This window comes from Triturus cristatus, chromosome 11 (assembly GCF_964204655.1).
Source record: "Triturus cristatus chromosome 11, aTriCri1.1, whole genome shotgun sequence".
NCBI lineage: Eukaryota > Metazoa > Chordata > Amphibia > Caudata > Salamandridae > Triturus > Triturus cristatus.
In genome coordinates this window covers 690,619,076-690,640,278 of record NC_140594.1, presented here as the reverse complement: position 1 = coordinate 690,640,278, position 21,203 = coordinate 690,619,076, and positions in this window count along the sequence as shown.

The following is a 21,203-nucleotide window of genomic DNA, read 5'->3' as shown; positions in this document are numbered from 1 at the left end:
CTGCCTATATATCTTCATGTCTGCCATTTGTATCAGTTTATCTGAATCTTTGACATATTTTTGTGCCGATTGTTTTGGTAGGCTGTTATATGCTACTGTTTGATACTCAGCAAAGATCAAATTTAATTCACCCCTATCAACTGTCTCCACAAGACAAAATTGAATTTCTTTCTCAGAGTCATGGAAAACTAGAGTCAGAATAATTGGTTGTGGGCGGCATGACATGGAGGGGAAGCTGACCCCTTTCTCTGCCATAGAAAAGGCTTCTGAGAAATAAAGTGACTTTCCTCCCTTCTCATGACCTCATTGTCACTTAGTTCCGCACCCTACTTTCCCTTCTAATCAAATATCGAGGTGTGATGGTTTCCATGCTGCTAGAGTCTCCTGTTCCACACACCTCTGTTGGAAGTCAGGGACCTTGGCTGTCAATGTCAGGGCCCTCTGCCCTCTGTGCCAGAAGAATCACTCTGTCTAGGAAAAGGCAAGATAAAGGAGTCTGAAGACTAGTGGGTGAGAGAGATGGAAATGGCAACCAAGGCAGGTGCATAGCAAATACATTTACACAGGGCGTTAAGTGGGATGAAAAAACTGGGGGTCTCTCAAAGGGGCGGGGTCAAAGTAATTAAGGGCGTGGTTTGAAACAGGTAAGCTAAAAATGTGTGTTTAGCATAGTGTGCTGCCCGAGTTGTATTTTGCTGTTTCTGTCATTGCATCCAGATGTATGCTAAAAGTAGTCACATCATACCTACAAGTCAGGACTATTGGCTTTGTCAATGGTTATTACTTGCATAAGATAAATAAGCAGCAACTATGGCTTGTATATAATATTGAAAAAGCTTCCACTGAAAGCCCTGGTGAGACCATGACAATGTTGCTGCTCCTGAGTTTCAAACAAAGAAGGGAAATCCCGAGAGAAAATGACTCATGAAAGGATTTCCCTTCCCCTACAACGCTTACCTGGCATGACGTCATGCCGTGACTTCTCCACTAGTGAGAAGTGAGCAGTGTGACCACGTGCACATCGATGTGCCTGCTGTCACTGCAGTCCGGAGAAAAACAGACTGCCTGTGCCAGGGCACAAAACAGAGCCTGATTGAGACCCGTTTCGAGGCCCCCTTCAAAAAACTACCGGTGCTCAGCACCGGTGAGACCCGGCCCACTTAAAGCCCTGCATTTACACAATAAATAAATGTACTGTGTGCCAGAAAAATAAAAGAACCAGATGAAAATAGGAGATGTAGCCATGAGCACGTGTACGACTAGAGTCAAAAGCATTATCTAAGAGGAATCTTCTTTACAGTTATAGCCATATTTCCTATAGAATGTTTGCACAACGGTGCTGTAGTGCACGACGCATGATAAAATGCTATGTGGGAAAAAATAACTGTATATATGCATTTTTGTTCAAGATAGAAACTTTTGGTGAAATAAACAGCATGTTCCCCTGTAAGTAAAACATGTTCTATGGCATGCATAGCTATGAAAGTGAAGCTTTTTCTTTGCTTGATTGGTTGGTGGATCTTACTCACTGGCTATGGAGGAAAGGTCTGCTCTGATTGGTCACAATGCTGAACAACTTGAATGAGTAGAGAGTCTGAAATCCAGGTGAACAAAGCCATCATAGAGGAAGAAAGACTGCATGAAGAAAGACTGCATGAATATTCCGGGATAGCTGTTAAACTAAATCTGCCAACACGCCAACTTGAAGTCTAAAAATCTGTACTAACAAAATATATACACATGTATCTGGAAATCACAGAGACTGCTGAGGAGAGAACCCACAGTCACCCTCACACACTAAAAGGATAAACACAGACAAGAAACACATTTACAGGTTTTCGTAAACAGATCAGCAATGGGCATGATGTGATCAGACCGAAAGAAAAGTTGTTAACAGGTGCAGGATTCTGAAGTCATGATGAAGGGTGAACGACTTTGAATTAGATACAGAAAAGAAAACTCTAGCCACTGAGCAAGCTAATCAGAAATATCTCACCTCCAGCACCAAACCTGACAACGAGGCTTTCAAAAATTATACACAACACAATTTCACAGCATAATTAATACTGAACTGAACTGAACAGTTCCATTGAGCAATAGAGTTACTTAAGGCTATAGCTTTTAAATTATAACAATCCCTCGCTTTTGCATGCTTTTGGGAGAAACCCTTAAGACAAATTAATGTTCAATAATCAATTCTCCTTGTGGGACATTTTATCACTAACTCACTCAAGTGATACATAGTCATATTTCTCATCAAGCCTCAGTCAGTCTCATGGATCTTAAGGAAGAAGGAGGGAGAGGAGTCTTTATTTCTGGTGGGATGAATAATGGAACACATACAGACTATCCCAAGGATAAATAGCAATATTAGGCCGTCAAATACCATCAAAAAGATATCTAATATCTTCTTCCCAACCCTACAAATATGCTTTCAAACCAAGATCTAATACTCCACCCTCTTACGTTAAAACAGTCATTAATTCTATGTAGCTCCTTGACACTTTCTAGAATATGATCAGTTTTCTTGTGCATAGTCAAAGAAGCATTTTGAATAAACGATCAGCAACATTCTGATCATACAATCACGCATGCATCACCCTTGGCAGCCAGGACAAGAGAAAGAGCCATTCAGTTTTACAAAATGACAGTTCTTTCTCAACCTAATTGTATTTCAACTCCCACACGATAGGGTTGGAATTTATGACCTTTTCTTAAACTTAAGATACAATTCAAATCTCCGGTATTGATAGTCCAATTCCATACATGGGAAAAAATAGCAAAGGAGCATGCAGTTTTGGCTATTACTCCAAGAAACCTATTTTGATAAAGAGATCCCGCATGGGTGTTTTGTACTGCTGGGACAATTTAAGCAGCTTTACAGGATCCAGAGCCATTCATTGGGCAATCAGGTGTATGCCTGGTTGCCACAAACAAAGTAAGTGCTAAGTTGTCCACAGGAGTAGCTGCATTAATAGGAAGCAGGAGGGTAAAACAATAGGAAAAGTAGGTGTTACACCAGCACCAATAGCACAAAATATTGTATCTTTACTTGGAGATTTAGTTGGCAAAGTGGGAGTTTTACATACACTCAGGACCCCTTGGTTCATCAACGCACTAATAACATGTTGAGTTCCTGCTTCCGCCTCACAGCCCAGTGGATACTGATGGATGCCAGCGCATATCTTTATTGGATTAACCTTTATTCTCACCAATTCAGCATTTAAGCTACAACCTACATCATTTGCAAGTTCAGAACAGAGGGTAGAAGGCACTTGTGTGAGACTTCAGAACTGCATTTTTACAATCAATATCAGTATGCTCTTGAGCTTCACATAGTACTGCTTGAACTTCATTTTAATTGTTTTTCTGTACATTCATGTAGACACTATCACTGGTAGAATACATAGACGAGTACTGTTTCTATAACGGATTGCACCCTAAAAGACTTGCAAAAGAGGTGAGGCTTACCAGAAACGCATATAATGGACTGGAATAAGACCCAGGTTTATGACTATGTGATTAGTGATAATGTGAGGGATGCAGGGGTTGGAAATGCTGACTGCATCTATGAGCATGTCCAAGAGAGTTATGCAAAGAGTATATATAGATCTTTTAAGCAGTACCGCTAACACCAGTGTCAATAGGTCGGCCATGTTTGTAAACACATCATATGTACAGCCCATTTTGATCTACAGGAATATTAGCACTATAGATCAAACCAAAAGGTCTTCAAAAGTTTCCTTCCTGAAGGCAAGGTGCTTGGAAGCGGATCAAAGCATAAAAGGAGTAGAAGTCAAAGTTGTTGAATCTTGAACTAGCCTGACCACCTTGATTAGCTTTCTTACTTCTGGTTAACAAAAGGTGGTGAGCCAAAGTACATGCCAAGGAATGAATAGATTTACTGAAGGAGAACAAATTATGAATGATTCTGGGTTGTGACTATGGTTGACATTATGGCATATATAGAGACTCTTGAGCATTACTTGCTTGGTAATAGAAAGCAAGTGAAGTTGACTTAGATGATGCACTTTTGTGATAGGGAAATCCCATTCATGTAACCCTGCCCAGAGTGTCTACTCTTTCAGTTCAAGATCAAACACACTGACCTATTGATTGGCTGAAGTGGTGGTCACTTGATAAAGTCGCTCTAGTGGAAGTCATCACCTATGACCTGTAATCCCTGCTGGAAAATACAGATGTAGGGGGCATCAAAGGTAAACTGAACAGGGCATTAAAGGTTGTGTGATACATAGTATCCATAGATTGGATCATCAAATCCTGTACTGAACACTAATGCGTGTGTGTAGTATTGTGTTTTGTTGCAACATTAAATTACTCTTTGATTAGTCACCCTTGCCACCCAGAGAGTGGAGTGCAGAAGGTGTATACTTGGCCAAGTTTGGAGAGCCACAGTAGAATGAACCCTACCACACCAGAGGAAAATGACTCCAACTCTCACTGTTGTGATTTAGTAGCACTCATCTGCCAGGTGGCACTTGAAATGGGGTCTGACTATTAACTAATGGTCAGACCACGTTTGTAGCGTCACAGGGCAGATAACTCCTAATAAATCACAAGAGTGATTCCATTTCTACCTGTCATGAGCAAAATAGTAATTTAAGCTTGAGCTCAGCATAACTTGCACATTGAAATGACAGATACAATGTTTTTGTTCGTAGACCCTGTCCATAGCTCAATCAAAGGATCTGTGTTTAGAGAGAGGGATTCCAGAAACAAGTACATGGAAAGCCTTGTGGCAGTGGCGTAGCCTATGGGGGGTAGTGGCCTACAGCCGTCGCAGCCGCATGAATCACCATTACCGCCCCCACGCGCTCTTCCATCAAGCCACCGCAGGCGGCAAACGCATGGTCCGCCCTGGGCAGCCTAAGGCCTAGCTACGCCACTGCCGTTTGACATCTGTTAAGGATCAGTAAGGAAACTGGGTGTGAGGTAAGGAACTGTGATATACTTTGGGGAGGGTATAATGGTTAGAAACAGGGAGGGAGTGCTGTAGTGGCACTTATTGCCTTAGCACAGGTTTTCCCACAGACACACGCTAGGTGTGGCCCAAACATTTTTTCCTGTTGTTTACCCAAAACATTCCCCCGAAATTCATGATTACACTGTCACCAACTCCAGTAGTTATTCCTGTGATTTGATTAAATATAACTGAGACCCTTAAGAAGGCTAAGGCTGAGGATGGAGAGAATACCAGAGAGATTTAAAGGAACAAGTTGTGAATAGTTTGCCAGGAACTAAAGAAAAGGAAGCAGGAGTGAAGGGAGGAATGGCCCCACAAAGACAGAAAATGGGAGAAAGACGAGAGGGAAAGTGAAAACGAAAGACAAGAAAAAAGAAAGAGAATTGGAAAAACAGGACATGCTTAGCTGAAAGGAAACTCAGGATAGCATCGGAGACAGCTATGTCTGGGATGGATAAGTCCCCTTCCATCTCTGCAGGACTTCAGGAAAAGGTAGCAAAATGTGTGTTTGCAGAGTTTTTTTTAACAGACTGGTTCCAACCGGAGATTAAGGAGCAGGGCAGGTATCAAGAATGGGCACACCTAGAAGGCAAGTGGGTGCCTAGTCAGGGACAGAAAGACAAAATGGGAAAAACGGTTCCTCCATGCATTACAAAAGGTACTGTCAGGTGAAAGACCCTGTACCAACTGAACCTTTACAACAAGTGTGTCGGCTGGTTTGTGAGGGAACAGAACAGGGCCAGTTGTCCTCATAGTGTTGGATATGGACATGTGGGAAATGAACTGTATGCCCTAAAGTACATCCATCCAAATATCATGCCGTTTGTGTTGGAAGAAGTTATCAATGGGAGGACGGTTCCTGCTCTGATAGATACAAGTGCCCACAGGACTAAGATTATTCCAAGTGCCAATGGAGCATACTTGGTAGCTAGTATGGATGACATGGATCAGCTGATTGAAATAGTGCAGGAACTCGTCACAAGCAAGCAGCTGTAGCTGATGTAGGGTAAGCCGTGTTGTTTCAGGATGAGACTGGGACCATCCCAGATTTGCAAAGACCAGAGAAGGTAATGGAGCAGATCATATCAGGTTCTGAGAAGACACACACCATTCTTAGTGTGGGTCACTGCCAGTGCTCCAGGGTTTGTTATCTGCTCACAGATGTACCTGAGAGACATTCTACTAAGCACAATTTGAGTGTCTTATACTTTTGGGGGCTTCAAAAAGAAGTCCAGTGGTAGAGCTAGCAAGAGACTAGTTGTTCCACTAATGCACAAAGACCTTCTATTGTCACTAGACAATACACTGAACTAAGTACGTCAAAAGAGCATTTCAATATTTTAAAGACCCATTATAGGTTAGAATTTGTTTGTTTTATAACCCGCCCTGGATACTCTGAGTCACAGAGAGGTTATAGAGAACCTGTCTTATATGCCAATTGAGAGGTAAGTCAGGAGGTAAAACCAAAGCACCGTTAGAGGCATTGCCATTAGTAGTTGTGCAGTTTGCGCTGGTGGACATAAACATTGTTGGTTCCTTTGACTTTTACCTCAACATCAAGTAACAAGTACATCTTGGTTATAGTGGATCAGGCTACTAGACTACAGACTACACATTACTCGGAGACCTAAACTTCCACCTGGAAAACCACAACGACGCCAACACCACCGCCCACCTAGAGAAACTCACCAACAAAGGACTGAAGTAACTTCTCACCACCCCCACTCACACAGCAGGACACACGGTCAACCCTGTCTTCTCAGGAGGAAACAGCGTTTTTGTCAGCCACACAATAGAAATGCTCTGGACGGACCACTACTGCATCCATTTCTCCTCTGGAAAACCCACCGCACACAAGCATATGCACCACCTCCCACGCAGAAGCTGGAACAAAGTCACCGAAGAACACCTCACCTCTGCCCTCATCAGTACTCTACCCCTAACGACACCAGACGCCAACACCACAGCAAGTAACATCCACTGATGGATCACCAACTATGCTGACACACTCTCCCCCCTCCAGAAGGCTATAGGACAACACAAGAAAGTAAGCTGGTTCACCATGGCACTCCAAGAATCCAAGCACTATGCCGACGATTTGAAAAGACATGGAGAAACAGCAAAACCTCTGAAGAATGCCCCACCTACAAAACAGCCACCACAGCACACCACCAACTCATCAAATCCACAAAAAAGAACTTCCTCCAAGACAGAATCCTCTCCAATGCCCACAACTCCAAGGAACTCTTCTCCATCATACAGGAATTTGTCAAACCTGACAGCGAAACGACAGACGTCCCACCTTCCCAAAACCTCTGCAACAGACTCAGCTCCTTATTTCACCTCAAGATCAAAAGAAGCTTTACGACAATTTTGATGACCAAGTCCTCTGCACTGCCTCGACTCCCACCTTCAGCGACGCCACCCAACAGACCCTACTCACGTGGGCCCCGCTCCCGACAGAAGACACCTTAAAGACCATGAAGAGCATCCACTACAGAGCACCCTCAGACCCCTGTCTGCCCCACAGCTTCCACAGAGCCACCACAGCTGTCGCACCCGAGCTACGTCGAATGATCAACTGCTCCCTCGAGTTCGCCACATTTCCCGATGACTGGAAGCATGCCGAAGTCAACCCCCTCCTGAAGAAACCCTCTGCAGACCCAATGGACCTCCAGAACTTCAGGCCCATCTCGATGCTTCCATTCTAGCCAAGGTCATCGAAAAAGCCATTGACACCCAACTAGCAAATTTCATCGAAGCCAACAATGTCCAAGACATCTCCCAATCCCGATTCAGCAGCAACCATAGCAACGAGACCACCCTCCTCGCCACCACTGATGACATCTGCGCCCTCTTCAACCTGGGCCAAACAGCAGCCCTCATTCTCCTGGACCTATCGGCAGCCTTTGACACTGTCTTCCACCACCCACTAGCCACCAGACTCCATGACGCTGGCATCTGAGGAAAGGCCCTAGACTGGATGCGCTCATTCCTCACAGGCAGAACACAGAGAGTCAGACTCCCACCCTACCTCTCAGAACCGATAGAGACCAGATGCGGAGTACACCAGGGATCATCCCTCAGCCCCACCCTCTTTAACATCTACAGGGCCCCCTCGCCACCATCTTCAGAAACCACGGGTGCAACATAGTCTTCTACACCAATGACACCCAGCTCATCCTCTCCCTCACCAAGGAGCCCAATATAACCAGGCACTACTTTCAAGAAGGAATGAAATCCGTCACATCCTGGATGAAGGACAGCTGCCTGAAACTCAACTCCAAGAAAACAGAAGTCATCATCCTCGGTGCCACCCTTTCAGCTTGGGACGACACCTGGTGGTCGCCTGCCCTCGGAAATCCACTCACCCCGAAAGACTATGCATGTAACCTCGTTATCATATTGGACTCCTCGCTCACTATGAACCTCCAGATCAATGCCGTGTCCTCTGCCTGCTTCAACACCCTTTGCATACTCCATAAAACATTCAGATGGATCACCTCCGAAACCAGAAAAATGGTGACGCACGCCAACATCACCAGCAGACTGGACTACAGCAACGTCATCTATGTCGGAATAAAAAAAACTCTTCCGAAAGCTCCAGACCGACCAGAATGCCACATCCACATCCAGACTAATTCTCAACATCCCCCTGGCACAACCACATCACCCAACACCTTCACAATCTCCACTAGCTCTCCATCGAAAGAAAAATAACTTTCAAGCTGCTCATGCACGCATACAGGGCCCTCCACAACATCGGATCACAATGCCTCAACAACCATCTCTCCTTTCACACCCCCAATAAATACCTCCATTCAGCCGACCTCTCCCTGGCCACCACCCCTCGCATCTACAGGAACAGAGTGGGTGGAAAGTCCTTCTCCTACTTCACAGCCAAGACATGGAACGACCTCCTCCTTACCTCCGGCAAAGACACACTTCTCCGGTTCAGGAAAGTCCTCAAGACCTGGCTCTTCAGGTGACCCCCAACGGAGCTGCACATTTCCCCCATAGCACCTTGAACACTAACAGGCGAGTAATGCGCTGTACAAACCCCTGATTGATTGATTGATTGATTGATTGATTGGTTGGGTATTCAGAGATGGTATGTTTGAGAAGAACAACTGCTCAGATAGTAACTAGGGCTGTCCTGGGAGTATTTTTAATGGGTGTATTTCCCATGACTGTGATCTCTGACTGGGGAACAAACGTTTTCTCCTCATATATGAGAGAGCAAGCGGGGGTGTGAACTGCCATTTTTACAAGATATGTCACTTGTAATGGGGTTACTTGACATACTTTATATCGTGGGTGAGGGATATATTTGATTTGTTGCTGCCCTCCTATATTTTGTGCCTTTTCTTCTGACATCAGTCGATGTGTGGTGTGTTAACCCCTTCAGCGCGGCGCGGATTTCCGCGCCACGCTGAAGGTTCCGTGCACGGGCGGGGCCATGACGGAACGGTTCCGTCATAAGCACAGCCCAACCGACGTGCATGACGGAACCGTTCCGTCATAAGCGTCGAACGGGTTAATGAACCAGCCGTTATGGTGAAACAAAAAGCATTGCAATGCAAAAATATACAACCCACAGGCCAGTGGGTTGGTGGAACGGTTTAACATATGCCTTAAGAGCATGATGGAAACTCTGGCAGAGAACCTCGTGAAAAAACTAATCTTCTCCTCCTAATCACCTACTGAGAAATTCTATGTAAAGGAGTTGGTTCAGTCCTTTTAATCTGGCCTTTGGCCACTCAGTACATGGCCCACTCACCTTAGTTAGAGAAAGTTGGAAAGAAACGTCATAGTCCACCCACAAGAATGAGGTGGACTATATAACTGGTCTAAGGAAACTAGTGGTGCAGTACCAGAGTTGGGGAAAGAAAAACTCATCAGGGAAGCCAAGAGCTGATAAAAGAGTGGCATAACAAAGAGGGGACACTCACTGGGTACCAGGAGGGTCAGAAGTTGTTGTTGCAAGCTGTAGGAAGTTGTCTCTGTATATACTATACCAAAGTAAGGTATAGCGTGCACAGAGTCCAGTGGATCCCCAAAGGAAGGCAGAGGCTTAAGTAGATAATACTTTACTCTCTATTTGTGGTAGTGTGGGCGAGCAGGAAGGCTTTATCAGAGGGTACTGCTAAGCATTTATTGTACACACTCAGGCAAGAAATGATGTCACACACTAAAGACTGAACTCAAACCAATTGGTTTGTATAAAAAATATTATTTTAGTAATCTTTTATTACTATAACCAAATCAAAGGCAGAATCGTACTTTCCAAGACAATACACATTTGTCATTAACTTGATTTTGTTATCGGTTTATAAACTTTGGCAAATGGACTTTGTTACTTTTCTTACACAGCGATGTATCGCTAGCTATCATGCTGGTACATTTCATAAGAGAAAGGAATAGTCGGTAATGCATTTTGCAGTATAATTACAGTTTTTCAGTATTACTCACACAAAAAACAAGCATTTGCAATGCAATCTGTCTCACCTTTGGGACCTTATATGTATTTAACTATGCAGCACATTAGCCTGGGTGCTGAAACATCTACTGTTCTTTAACATGGAGGGAAAGTAAGCACCAAACTGCATGACATGCCAAGTATGGGAACACATGGAGAGAAATATTGCCTTTCAGCAGGAAACTGTATAGTCCAAAGCTGTTTTTATTATAAAATCAGGGCCTGCATGGTCATATTACTGAAAATACAAGATTTGAAAAAAATATTGTCTACCGGTGCTCGTGGAAGACAATTTTTGTGGACTGGAACATAGAAAAGCTAGCGTGATTCTGGTATCTTACTGAACTCTGCTGGTCGTTTTCTATCAAGAAAGTTAAATAGAGGCAGTTGCCAGAAAATTAAAAAAAGAAAGTCCCTCAGCAGAAAGCACATCTGGTAGTTTACTGACCTCTACTGGTCGTTTTCTATCAAGACAGTTAAATAGAGGCAGTTGAACAATCAGCTAGCAATTCTGGTATTTTACTGATCTCTACTGGTCGTTTTCTATCAAGACAGTTAAATAGAGGCAGTTGAACAGAAAAAAAGTCCCTAAGTGGAAACATACAAGTCCTAGGGCTCATCTCCAGAGCCCACAATGTACATACACATATAAATATATCCTAAAGTATATACAAGAGGTCTCAAATGCTCGTCCTAATGAGGTTACCTGTCCATGAGTAAGGCTTGGTCAGATGGGCACTCAAATCGCACCAGCAGCGGCACAAAGTTGACCGGGTGCAGAGTGCAGGGACCGTACGTTCGCCAACGGGCTAAGTAAGGGCATGGGTTTGTGACTGCGGACAATAAGGTCACCAGGTTAATCAAACAAAAAGCTCTGGGGTTGAGATCAGCACTGTAGGGCCAATGGCCAACACAAGAACTACATCGCCAGCGGCAGAGAGGCGGCCGGGTGTAGGATGCAGTTGTCGGGGTACCCAAGAAGACCGTCGGTCTTGGTCTGTGCTGCAGCTTCGGTCGGGGATTCCTGGGAGTCGGTCTGCAGCTGAAGGCAAATGGGATCTTTGGGAGTTGACATCTTGTGACCGCAGCATTCCCAGACGTAGTCAGTCAAACTGATGCGGTTGGCCTTCTTGGACAGCTTCGGCTAGAGAGTTGGTCAGGGTGTCGCCTTCGTTCATGGTTGAAGGGGACCTCCCGGATAATGGCTGCAGGCTCAGGTTAGACGCTTGTGGATGTTCAGGGGTCCCTGGAACCCATCCTGGGATCGCCAGGGGTACCTCCTTAGGGTATTGGGCCACTCGGGCTCGGGGCACCGGGAGCTGAGTGGTGGGGACTCACTGAGTCGTCCGGAGTTAGTCGGTTAGTTTTGAGCAAGTCCGGTGCTCACAGGAGACAAAGTCTTTTTGGTTGTGAAGGCAGGGCAGGTTTTCTGTGTTTTAGAGGGCTGCTAGCTACAGGATACACCAAGGTTTTGCTGGTGGAGTCTGAGGTTGGGACAGGCCGGCAGGGCTGGGGCCAAGTCAGATGATGTCCTCCTTTTCTTCTATCAGCGCTGCTGTTCGGTCCTTCTTCTTTTTGTTTCTTCTTGTTGGCTCTGGTCTGAGGAGCCGAGGTTCGGGGTGCCACTGAATACTAAATTTAGGGGTGTTTCCGGTAGGTACAGGTCGGGACCAATGGTCCCTTCTTTGGGGTGGGTACACCCCCTATTATGCCACCCTCAAGTGGGATGGGAGCATAAGCCTCACTCTGGTTGGCAGGGTCCAGCCATCTTCAAGATGGTGGGAACTGTGAGGTGGGGTTCGCAAAGGTGGGCACACCTCTACTCCTAACTTGGTTTTCCCACCGATTCTCATACCCAAGGTGGGGGTCAGAACTGGTGGGGGCCAGTTAATGGGAGCAGCAAACGGCTAGAGGTAGCTCACAAAGGTCCCAGGCTGTGCTTTGTTTCAGGACCCCAAGAGCGGCAGGCTCTCGACCCAGGGGTCCAGAAACTGGTCTGGTGGTGGCAACTGGAGAGCAGCCACTCAGCCAGGACTCTAGAGGTAGGTCATTTTTCAGGGGGCATCTCCAAGATGCCCTCTGAGTGCATTTTACATTAAATCCCCCACCAACATCAGTGTGGGTTTAATGTGCTGAGAAATTTGGTACCAAACTTCCCAGTTTTCAATAAAGCCATTATAGTGCTGTGGAGTTCGCAATGACAAACTCCCATACCATTGTATCTTTAAGGCAGTACTGCACTTACAATGTCTAAGAATTGACTTAGACACTGTAGAGAAACAGGCCTCATGCACCTGTGCACTCACCACTGGTATAGTGCCCTCAGCTAGAGAGGTAGCTTACCTATGCCAAGGCAGTGGGCTGCAGGCATGGCAAACAGGGATGTGTGACATGTTGACTCTTCACTTTGTTCTGCACCAAAACACGCAGCCTGCAATGGCATTGTGTGTGTGTGTAAAGGTACAGAGCCTCTAAGGATGGCATAATAAGTGTTGCAGCCCTTAGAGGCCTTCCCAGGTCACAGTGCCCTTGGTACCTATGGTGCCTTTTACAAGGGACATACGTGTGGCCAGAGAGTTGCCAATTGGGTCTTGCAACAGTACAGTTTAGGGAAATAAAATAGGCCCTTGGTACCTGGTTGGCAGGAACCCAGAGCACACTGAATCAAAGTACATAAGCATTAGGCAAAAAGTGGGGTGCAACCATGCAAAAAGGTGCACTTTCCTACGCAAGCGGCCACTTGTCCCCATACTTTGCAAGATAATTGTGTGGGCGATATAAGTTAATCGCAGAAGATTTGTGAAGTTAACTACTTCATGGACACAGGTGCCACAGAGTAACCAAAGGGGGTGTTCCATGTGAATGGGCAGAATCCATACCTTTGGAGAGATGTTTCTGTAAATATTCTGACTGACCCCAGGTTTGACACCTGTCTGTGTGCACCACGTAGACACAGGGGTAACTTGCCAGTGGGGAGCAAGGTTTATAGGATTTCTGATGGGGTCCAAGAGTGCATAAAGGCAGAAGTTTCTAAGATGCTGCCCCTGAAAGTGATTGGGCATTCCTATAGTCCTTTGGCCAATTCAATAGTGTTGGTGGTCAATGAGGAATGCACAGACCTTCCCTTTTGTGTGGACTACCTTCAATGAGATGACAAAGACTGATCCACATTGGAATCTCCAAGCGAATAAATTGGTCGACCAGCTTGAGGCTGTCACCTCTTGAGTAACTTCTATTTGATCAGTTTCTGTTGGCCAATCGCATTAACACTATGTGCCAACAAGAAGACCATATTCTCAGTGTCGGAGGGCTTGTGCCAGTTTAGAATCATGTCTGTTCGGCTCAAGAATGCTACTGTGGGCTTCTGTGATGACACTGCCATCTTTATCAGTTTGAAGGGTGTTGATCAGGATACAGGGAGAAAAAATGACCATCAAGACATCCCTGTGCTAGGTGGGTCAGTCCTCTGTAACTTCACGTGAGCATCAGAGGGATAATGGGAAGTTACACCAACTGGATGTCACGATCCTGAATGTGTTGGAATAGGATGTCTCCAACACAGAGACTCAGGTAAGTACTTTTTTAGGACTCATAAGTAAAATGGAACTCTGCGCCCAGCTATGTATAGGCAAAATAAAAAAATCTTCCTCCCGTTCAGCTGTGTGTGTGTGTGTGTGTATCAGACACGAGCACTGCATCATGGGGGAGGAGCCTCAATCAAAGCAGCCATCAGCGGTAAGACGTTTATATATATGAATATACATTAATGCCATTAACAGCCCTACCATCCATGAAACAGCATTTTAAAGTGATTTAAACTGCAAAATGTCAGAAGGCCTTCTAGGAACTGAAGGCAGAACTATGCAATGTGTCTGCATGTAAGGCACTTGACTAGCAGCATCCCTTCATTGTGCAGACTGTTGCTTAAGATAAAGGAGTTGTAGCTCAATTTGAAGAGAAGGGTAGAAGGCACCTAGTGGCATTCATTAGTTGCAGAGCTGGACTGTTGTTGAAAGGAAATGCTTTGTGATTGTGTTGTCCCTGAGGAGACTCTGAGCTTGCTTGTTTGGTACAAAGTTTGTGGTCAGATATATCACAAACAGCTCAAGTGGTTAATGGCAATGAAGCATAAGAATTCCAAGTTGTTGAGAGGGTCTTTTGCAAAACAAGCATTGGATTTCACTGTAGAAAACAACACTAGAATGTACCGGTAAGGTGTGCTTACCCCACAACTGGACTTCTTCAGTGGAGTAAGGTTCTGAGTAGTCTGATCTGTTAGGAGTGTCTGTTGAGACCCAAATGTCTCCAGTATGGTATATAAAGATGTGCACCTCTGCCATGGGTGATTGACTACATATGAAATTGGTATCCTGACTTTTAGTTGGCCTTGTTAACACACTAATCATGAGCGCTTAGGTCTTGACTCATCCATAGTAAAGCCAAGGACTGAAACCTGTTCTGTGAGAGTTGCATCAAGTGTGGCCTCTTTATTGATGTGTGACTGCTTTCCATGTCCCGAACTGTTGACATAAAGTGGCAGTGGTACTGATTTGTGCGGGTTAGTAGTCCTGAGCAGACTTTTGTTCTGTTCCAATGGGAGATTAGCCTAACAGCCCGACTCTTGAGAGGTCTGGCTAAGATAAACACCCAAATCCTTGTGCACACATTCCATAGCGGATGTGTGGCACATGTATGACAGTGAGACCCCATGTGTGATGAGAGTCTAAGCTCTGGAACAGTGTGATCCATTTTGGACAGCTCCTGTTTTAGCATGGTACAAGATAGAGAATGGGCTATACCATAGTTAGACGTTAGAAATACACTTCCCTCAGTCCTTAATCATGAGACTGGAGACTGAGATGCTGAAGCAAGGTTGGATGGAGACAGGGATTCCTTTAGAGGGTCTTTCACAAACATTTATAAGGGGATTGCTGACAGGTTATTCCTGAGCACTCCCTTTTGATAAATGGTGGGGTATAGGGGGTGAATCGGCAGATTCTGTTGTTAACTGTGAGTACGTTTTTAGGAAGGCCCTGCCCATTTTGTCTGTTCGCAATTGATACTTTAGAAAAGCAGATAACAGTCAGGTGCGGAGATTTCATATTTCATTGTGCTCCTGTTTTACATGTTTCTACTTGGAGCCAGCTTCATCACTACCACCTACAAGAGCTTGCGGAAGGGCTGTTTGCATTACAGACATAAAATGGCATTTCGAAAAAACCTTCCAAACTGGTTCCAGGACCTAAGACAATGGACCAACATACAGGGAAGCTGTCTGCATGGAAGTAGTCTCCCAGAGGCTGGGGAAGCTATGTGGAGCACCAAGAAGAAGCTGACCCATCTTCGGAGTGCAACCAGAATTGACTCAAGATGTAGGATGTTACCTAGTCTCCCTTCATAGTTTATGGATGAACTGTTAGAAGAAAACTGCGAACCAGACTAGAAGCTTGCTGTCCAGCACTATGATAGCCTATCCAAAGGGACTTATGATTCCACCATCTGAAGTGCAGTAAACCAGGCTAAGATCACCATTGCCGACAAGGAGGACCACCATCCGCATGGCCTGTAGGGGCCAACTGCCAAAAACATGCACCTGACAACCAGGCCTGCCACATTGTTTAGGTAGCCTGAGAGAGAAGCGAAGCGTCAGCCCTGCGGTACTCATGAAAGCGGCATCGGCTTGAATCCAACAAGCACATGATCCGGCATCATCCCAAGCTGCATCTCCTGCAAACAGGTAACATAGGGTCTGGAAGCAAAAGTCTGAGAGAGTGTGTCGAAGTATGAGTATAAGCCTACCATGAAAGAAATAGAATTGCTAGTATGAATTCTTCTTACACAAGATACAACGTAATGACATACGAGTTTCTTGGAATGGTGGGTGCTTAGTGAACTTGCACCTGTGACTGTTGTCCCTTACCCTATTTTTGCCATCAGACACCCCAGATATTGGAGGCTCATAGGAACTGACAGTAGGACATTAGAGGCAGAGAGACACTTAGCTAGAACCCATAATCTGCACTGAAACCCCATCAGTGTGTGTACTATTACTTTTGTTGTGATATTAACAGTACTTCTCTTTGTAGTAAGACCAGCACTGGGCTGAACAATGAGTTACTCTATCTGCTGTTTGAATGTTGAGTTCTGAGTCTTTGCTCCTCACACTACTTACGCGAGAGGCCTTTGACTGCTCACCCTCACTACCCTGATAGTCAACTGCAGTAGTGGTGCTCTTGGCCTGGTTTGAAGGGCCATAGTTGGACGGACCTCAGGACACCAAGATAAACAACCCTAACCCAGCCGCGGTCGGTAGTAGGAGTAACTGCAGGGCGGTGACGTGGGGAGGGGGAGGGGCAGGGTGGGGGTAGTAAACTATGGATTACGGAGGTTTACAGGTAAGTTAACAGATACATTAATAAAACGAATTTCGTTGCGTGCACCGCATCGCATTTGGGGATGCAGTGCCCGCAACGAAATTCATTTTATTAATTTATAAGTTAACTTACCTGTAAACCTCCGTAATCCATAGTTTACTACCCCCCCCCCACCCTGCCCCTCCCCCTCCCCACGTCACCGCCCTGCAGTTTCTCCTACTACCGACCGCGGCTGCCCTAACCCCCAGCGTTGTTGCTCAGTAGTCACCTTTTTGCCTTGTGGCCCTCAGAACAGGGTCTGAGAGGTCCCACTGGGATTAGTTGAGGAGCCACGGTTTGCATCGCTCATTTGGCGGAGACCGTAACTCAGCTAGTGACCGCTGGACAAAACGCGAAAGTGCTAGAATTGGCACAAACAGGGACCAGTATCTTTAGGGATGTGCGCTGATTCAGGATTGCAATATCTACGCTGACCTGACTTACATACATACTCGTGCAAAGTCATGTTAATACTCGTTGGATATAGCGCCTATGCTATGAGTAACACAGGTATACACCAGCATTTCAATGCTTCTGAATGAAAGGGAAACTAGCTCAGACGCGTGACCTTGACAAGGCCCAGTGGACAATCGTGCAGAAAGAGAGAAACCTTCCAGGAGGGTAACAGGAGCAGAGACAGCCCCACACCCACCATTACATGAGAAACGCATCCCAATGCGCATCACCAGAGCATGAAAACTTCAACCCTGTTTGTGGACATAATTTGAAGGGAGTTTCGAAATATTTCTGCAGTATTGCAACATTTATTTAGCATTTTGTAAAACACGTTAATAGGCAATGCAGAAAGATGGCGCAATGTGTAATTTACCTGTCAGAGCTTTAATTTGGTCGTTGATCATCGAGGAGTGTTTAATGAGAGGGAAGGGGATGCGGGCTCGAGGAGACGTTTTTGAAGAAAGGCGGTGGCTTGGGCGGGAAAAGGATGACAGCACCAATTCTACCATGTGTGAGATTTGTCATTACCATCCGAAGGTGTGAGCCCTGAAAAGAACTTCAGAGCTTCCATCAGTCAGTGCCCAACCCCGAAAAAAGCACAACTTTTTATCTGGTAAGGAGGGCAGATACTTAGGCTGGCAACCTGCTCAGTTTGTGGGATCACAGCAGACGTATTCGAATGTAGAGTGTACTTGCTAAATCAATGTGACACTTTTTTTTTAACTAACGTGTTTTAATACCTTAATCACAGAAACACACGAAATTAAACAATTTTCCAAACTCTACAACGAAAATGGTAGACAAAACAAAGTACAAAGACAACACAATACAGGCTAGGGGCAGAACAGGAGGAGGGACGTTCTCATTAGGCAGAGTTAGCTAACCTCCCTATAGTCACATCAGTTTATCCGATTTTTTTAAAATGAGACCTGAATGAATTTAACTCAGAATGTGTACCTCTTGTCCTTAAAGAAACTCTCCTCTTTGCATCCTTCTTGTATATTCCGCCCAAGTCCAATCAAAAGATACCACATTTGACTTGTTTGAGATTAAAGTTTTCTTATCAAAATCCAGCAGATATATTTTTGATTCCTCTTTGGATAATGCCAGAGCACAATGAGGCTGCTTCCGGATGACATATTTCTGACCTCCAGTGGCAGATTTTCAGTTGCTTTACAAAATGTTATCACATATTACAGAACTAACGTTTTCTCTGGGGTTCAGATCAATGTCAGGCAGTTTGTTTACTTTGAAAAATATTTATAAAAATAAAGTGATGGACATAAGTGGTATCTACATAGAATAGGGCGTCTTGTCTGTTTATTGTGGCCAGTATGCCTGGTTAAGAGGGCGTGAATAGGGTCAAATGAAACTTGGAATCCGCAAGTCCTGAAGCTGATTGGAAGTACACGGTGGAGAACATTTTTCAGATTTTACCTTTAACTATAAATCATCCGGAGAATTGGTTGAAACTTGGTATAAAATGGTTCTTTCCCTTCAATAATATTTCACTATTAATGAACAGTTTCTACAGACTGCAGAGGTACAGTTAATGGAACAGAGGGGTAGATTTACAAGCCCCTTGCGTCACTTATGCGCCACTGTTGTGTCACTTTTTGTGATGCAGCAGCGGCGTGAACAATGCGCCACGTTGCGGTCTATTTACAACGTGGCGCATCTAGGGAGATGCGTCGCGTTGTAAAGCCCTGTGCCACATTATAACTGCGTCAGGTATAATGTATGCAGGGTGGGCATACTCACGTAGGAAAGCCTTGTAGAACTGACGCCGAGAAATCTACAAGATTTCACTGCTCCACTTCTAGGACGCCACTGAGTCAAAACCTTACTCCTGCTTGGAGCAGGCGTAAGCAGTGATGCAGCACAATAAGTATCGGCCACCCCAAGCATTGCTGGAATTGCACCATGCTTGCGACACAACTCCAGCAATGCGTGACTTTTGCGCCAACAACAGATGCGCCAGAATGTCTGACGCATCTGTCAATCCGTGCGCCATGGTGCGCAGTATTGTAAATGCAACACATCCATGGTGGCGCGAGGGTCTGCACGCAGGCGCAGGGAAAGTGACGCATCTCTTCGTTAGTCAGTTTCTTGTAAATCTGCCACATAGTTTATTGAGGGCAAAGAATTTTGGTATAAATAGAACTGGTAGGAGACTTAGTAACAGGTCACCCTGCTCCTAAAAAAAATCAGGTGCTAACCCCAAAGAGCTAAATAATTTCTGACCAGTAACTAATCTCCCTTTCTTTACATAACTCCTCCACAGCTGTGCAACTACTCACTCAGGTAGTGTATGTCTGATCATGATCTATTCAATTATGTTCAGTCAGGATTGAAGGTGGACTGCAGCACCTTAACTCCTATTCTGCATATAGTTAAGGATGAGTAATGTGTTCTCAGCTACAAAGACTCATTTCTTACCCTCCTTTTCAAAGCCAATCGCCTTTGACATAGTCAGCCAGCACACACTACCAAACACCCGGAGAGAAAGAATAGGATTAAAACCAGTTGCCCTGAGTTGGTTTAAATCTGATCTGGAAAACCGCTGCCAAAAAGCAAAACTATGGGAGAACTTCTCAGACCCCGGATGCCTATGACAGGGCATGCCTCAAGGTCCAATTCGTTCACCACATCTCTTTAATTCGTATACTGAACCTCTGGGCATGCTGTTAAACCGAATTCTATTCTATTCTGATGACACACAATGCACAACTATCCCTAAAGCTTATCAACACTAAAACTAGAAACCTTTTATGTCTGCTTTTCACAAACATGACTTGACTCTGACATATTAAATTGTAAATTGAAGATCATCTGATAATCTAAATCTTTTTTTCAAAGTGGATACAAAGGTTGACTCCTCAAAACAAAATTATAATATTTCCTAGTGAAGAAAAACATCAAGCCCCCGATAGGAAACCACTCCCCTTTCTCATTAAAATATTGTGTATTTGTTCATTATGGACAGTTGCTGTGCCGAACAACCACTGTACTACTATAAATCCTCTAAATACACACCGCCCGACAATGGGTATTGTCGACTGGGCACCACCCACAATAGCCAGTCTAGGATTGACTGAGTTGTACGTAAAACATTGTTTATGGCTTTAAAATGATTACTTTGATTAACTTAATTTAGAAAATTGTATTTGTTTATTACCAATATTAAAATGCATTTACACCTAGAACAGTTGATTTGTCAAATGTTTGTGTTATTTAAAGAATCCAACATCCCCAAAACATTTCAAAGTTTTCAATAACTCTTTTTTAGGGGGGCACATTACTCAGTATAATACCTGTGGAATCATAAGGAGGCATTTATAGACACAACTATTACTTCATTAACACCTTGATGGAACTTATTTATAGAAAGCATACTCCTAACTCAAGCAGTAGTTCCAAACACCATTATCCTGTGGTCACTAAACTATCTCCACATTCTCTTGGACATAGATATTTTACACCATTAAGAACAATAAATGATCATCTCTGGCACAAATGAATGACCCATTATTTTATTAATATCAAAATGAAATTCATTCTCTCCCACAAGTCTCTGGAAACATCCTATATACGTCTACAATGCTGAGACCTTATGGAAAGACCTGCTGACACCTATTACTAGATGACCTTATTATTTGATGACCATTAGTCACCATCTTGTAATGGACAGATATTATATACCCAAGGTAAAATATGGTTCAACACGTCTGTCCTCTCATTTGAAAAACTGTGGCGGATGGTACTGGCGCCTTTTATAATACCTACTCTAGCATGCCCATATCTTAAGCTAAATAAATGAATGATCTATGCATAATGCAACAATAATGGAAAACCTGGACAACAATATTAG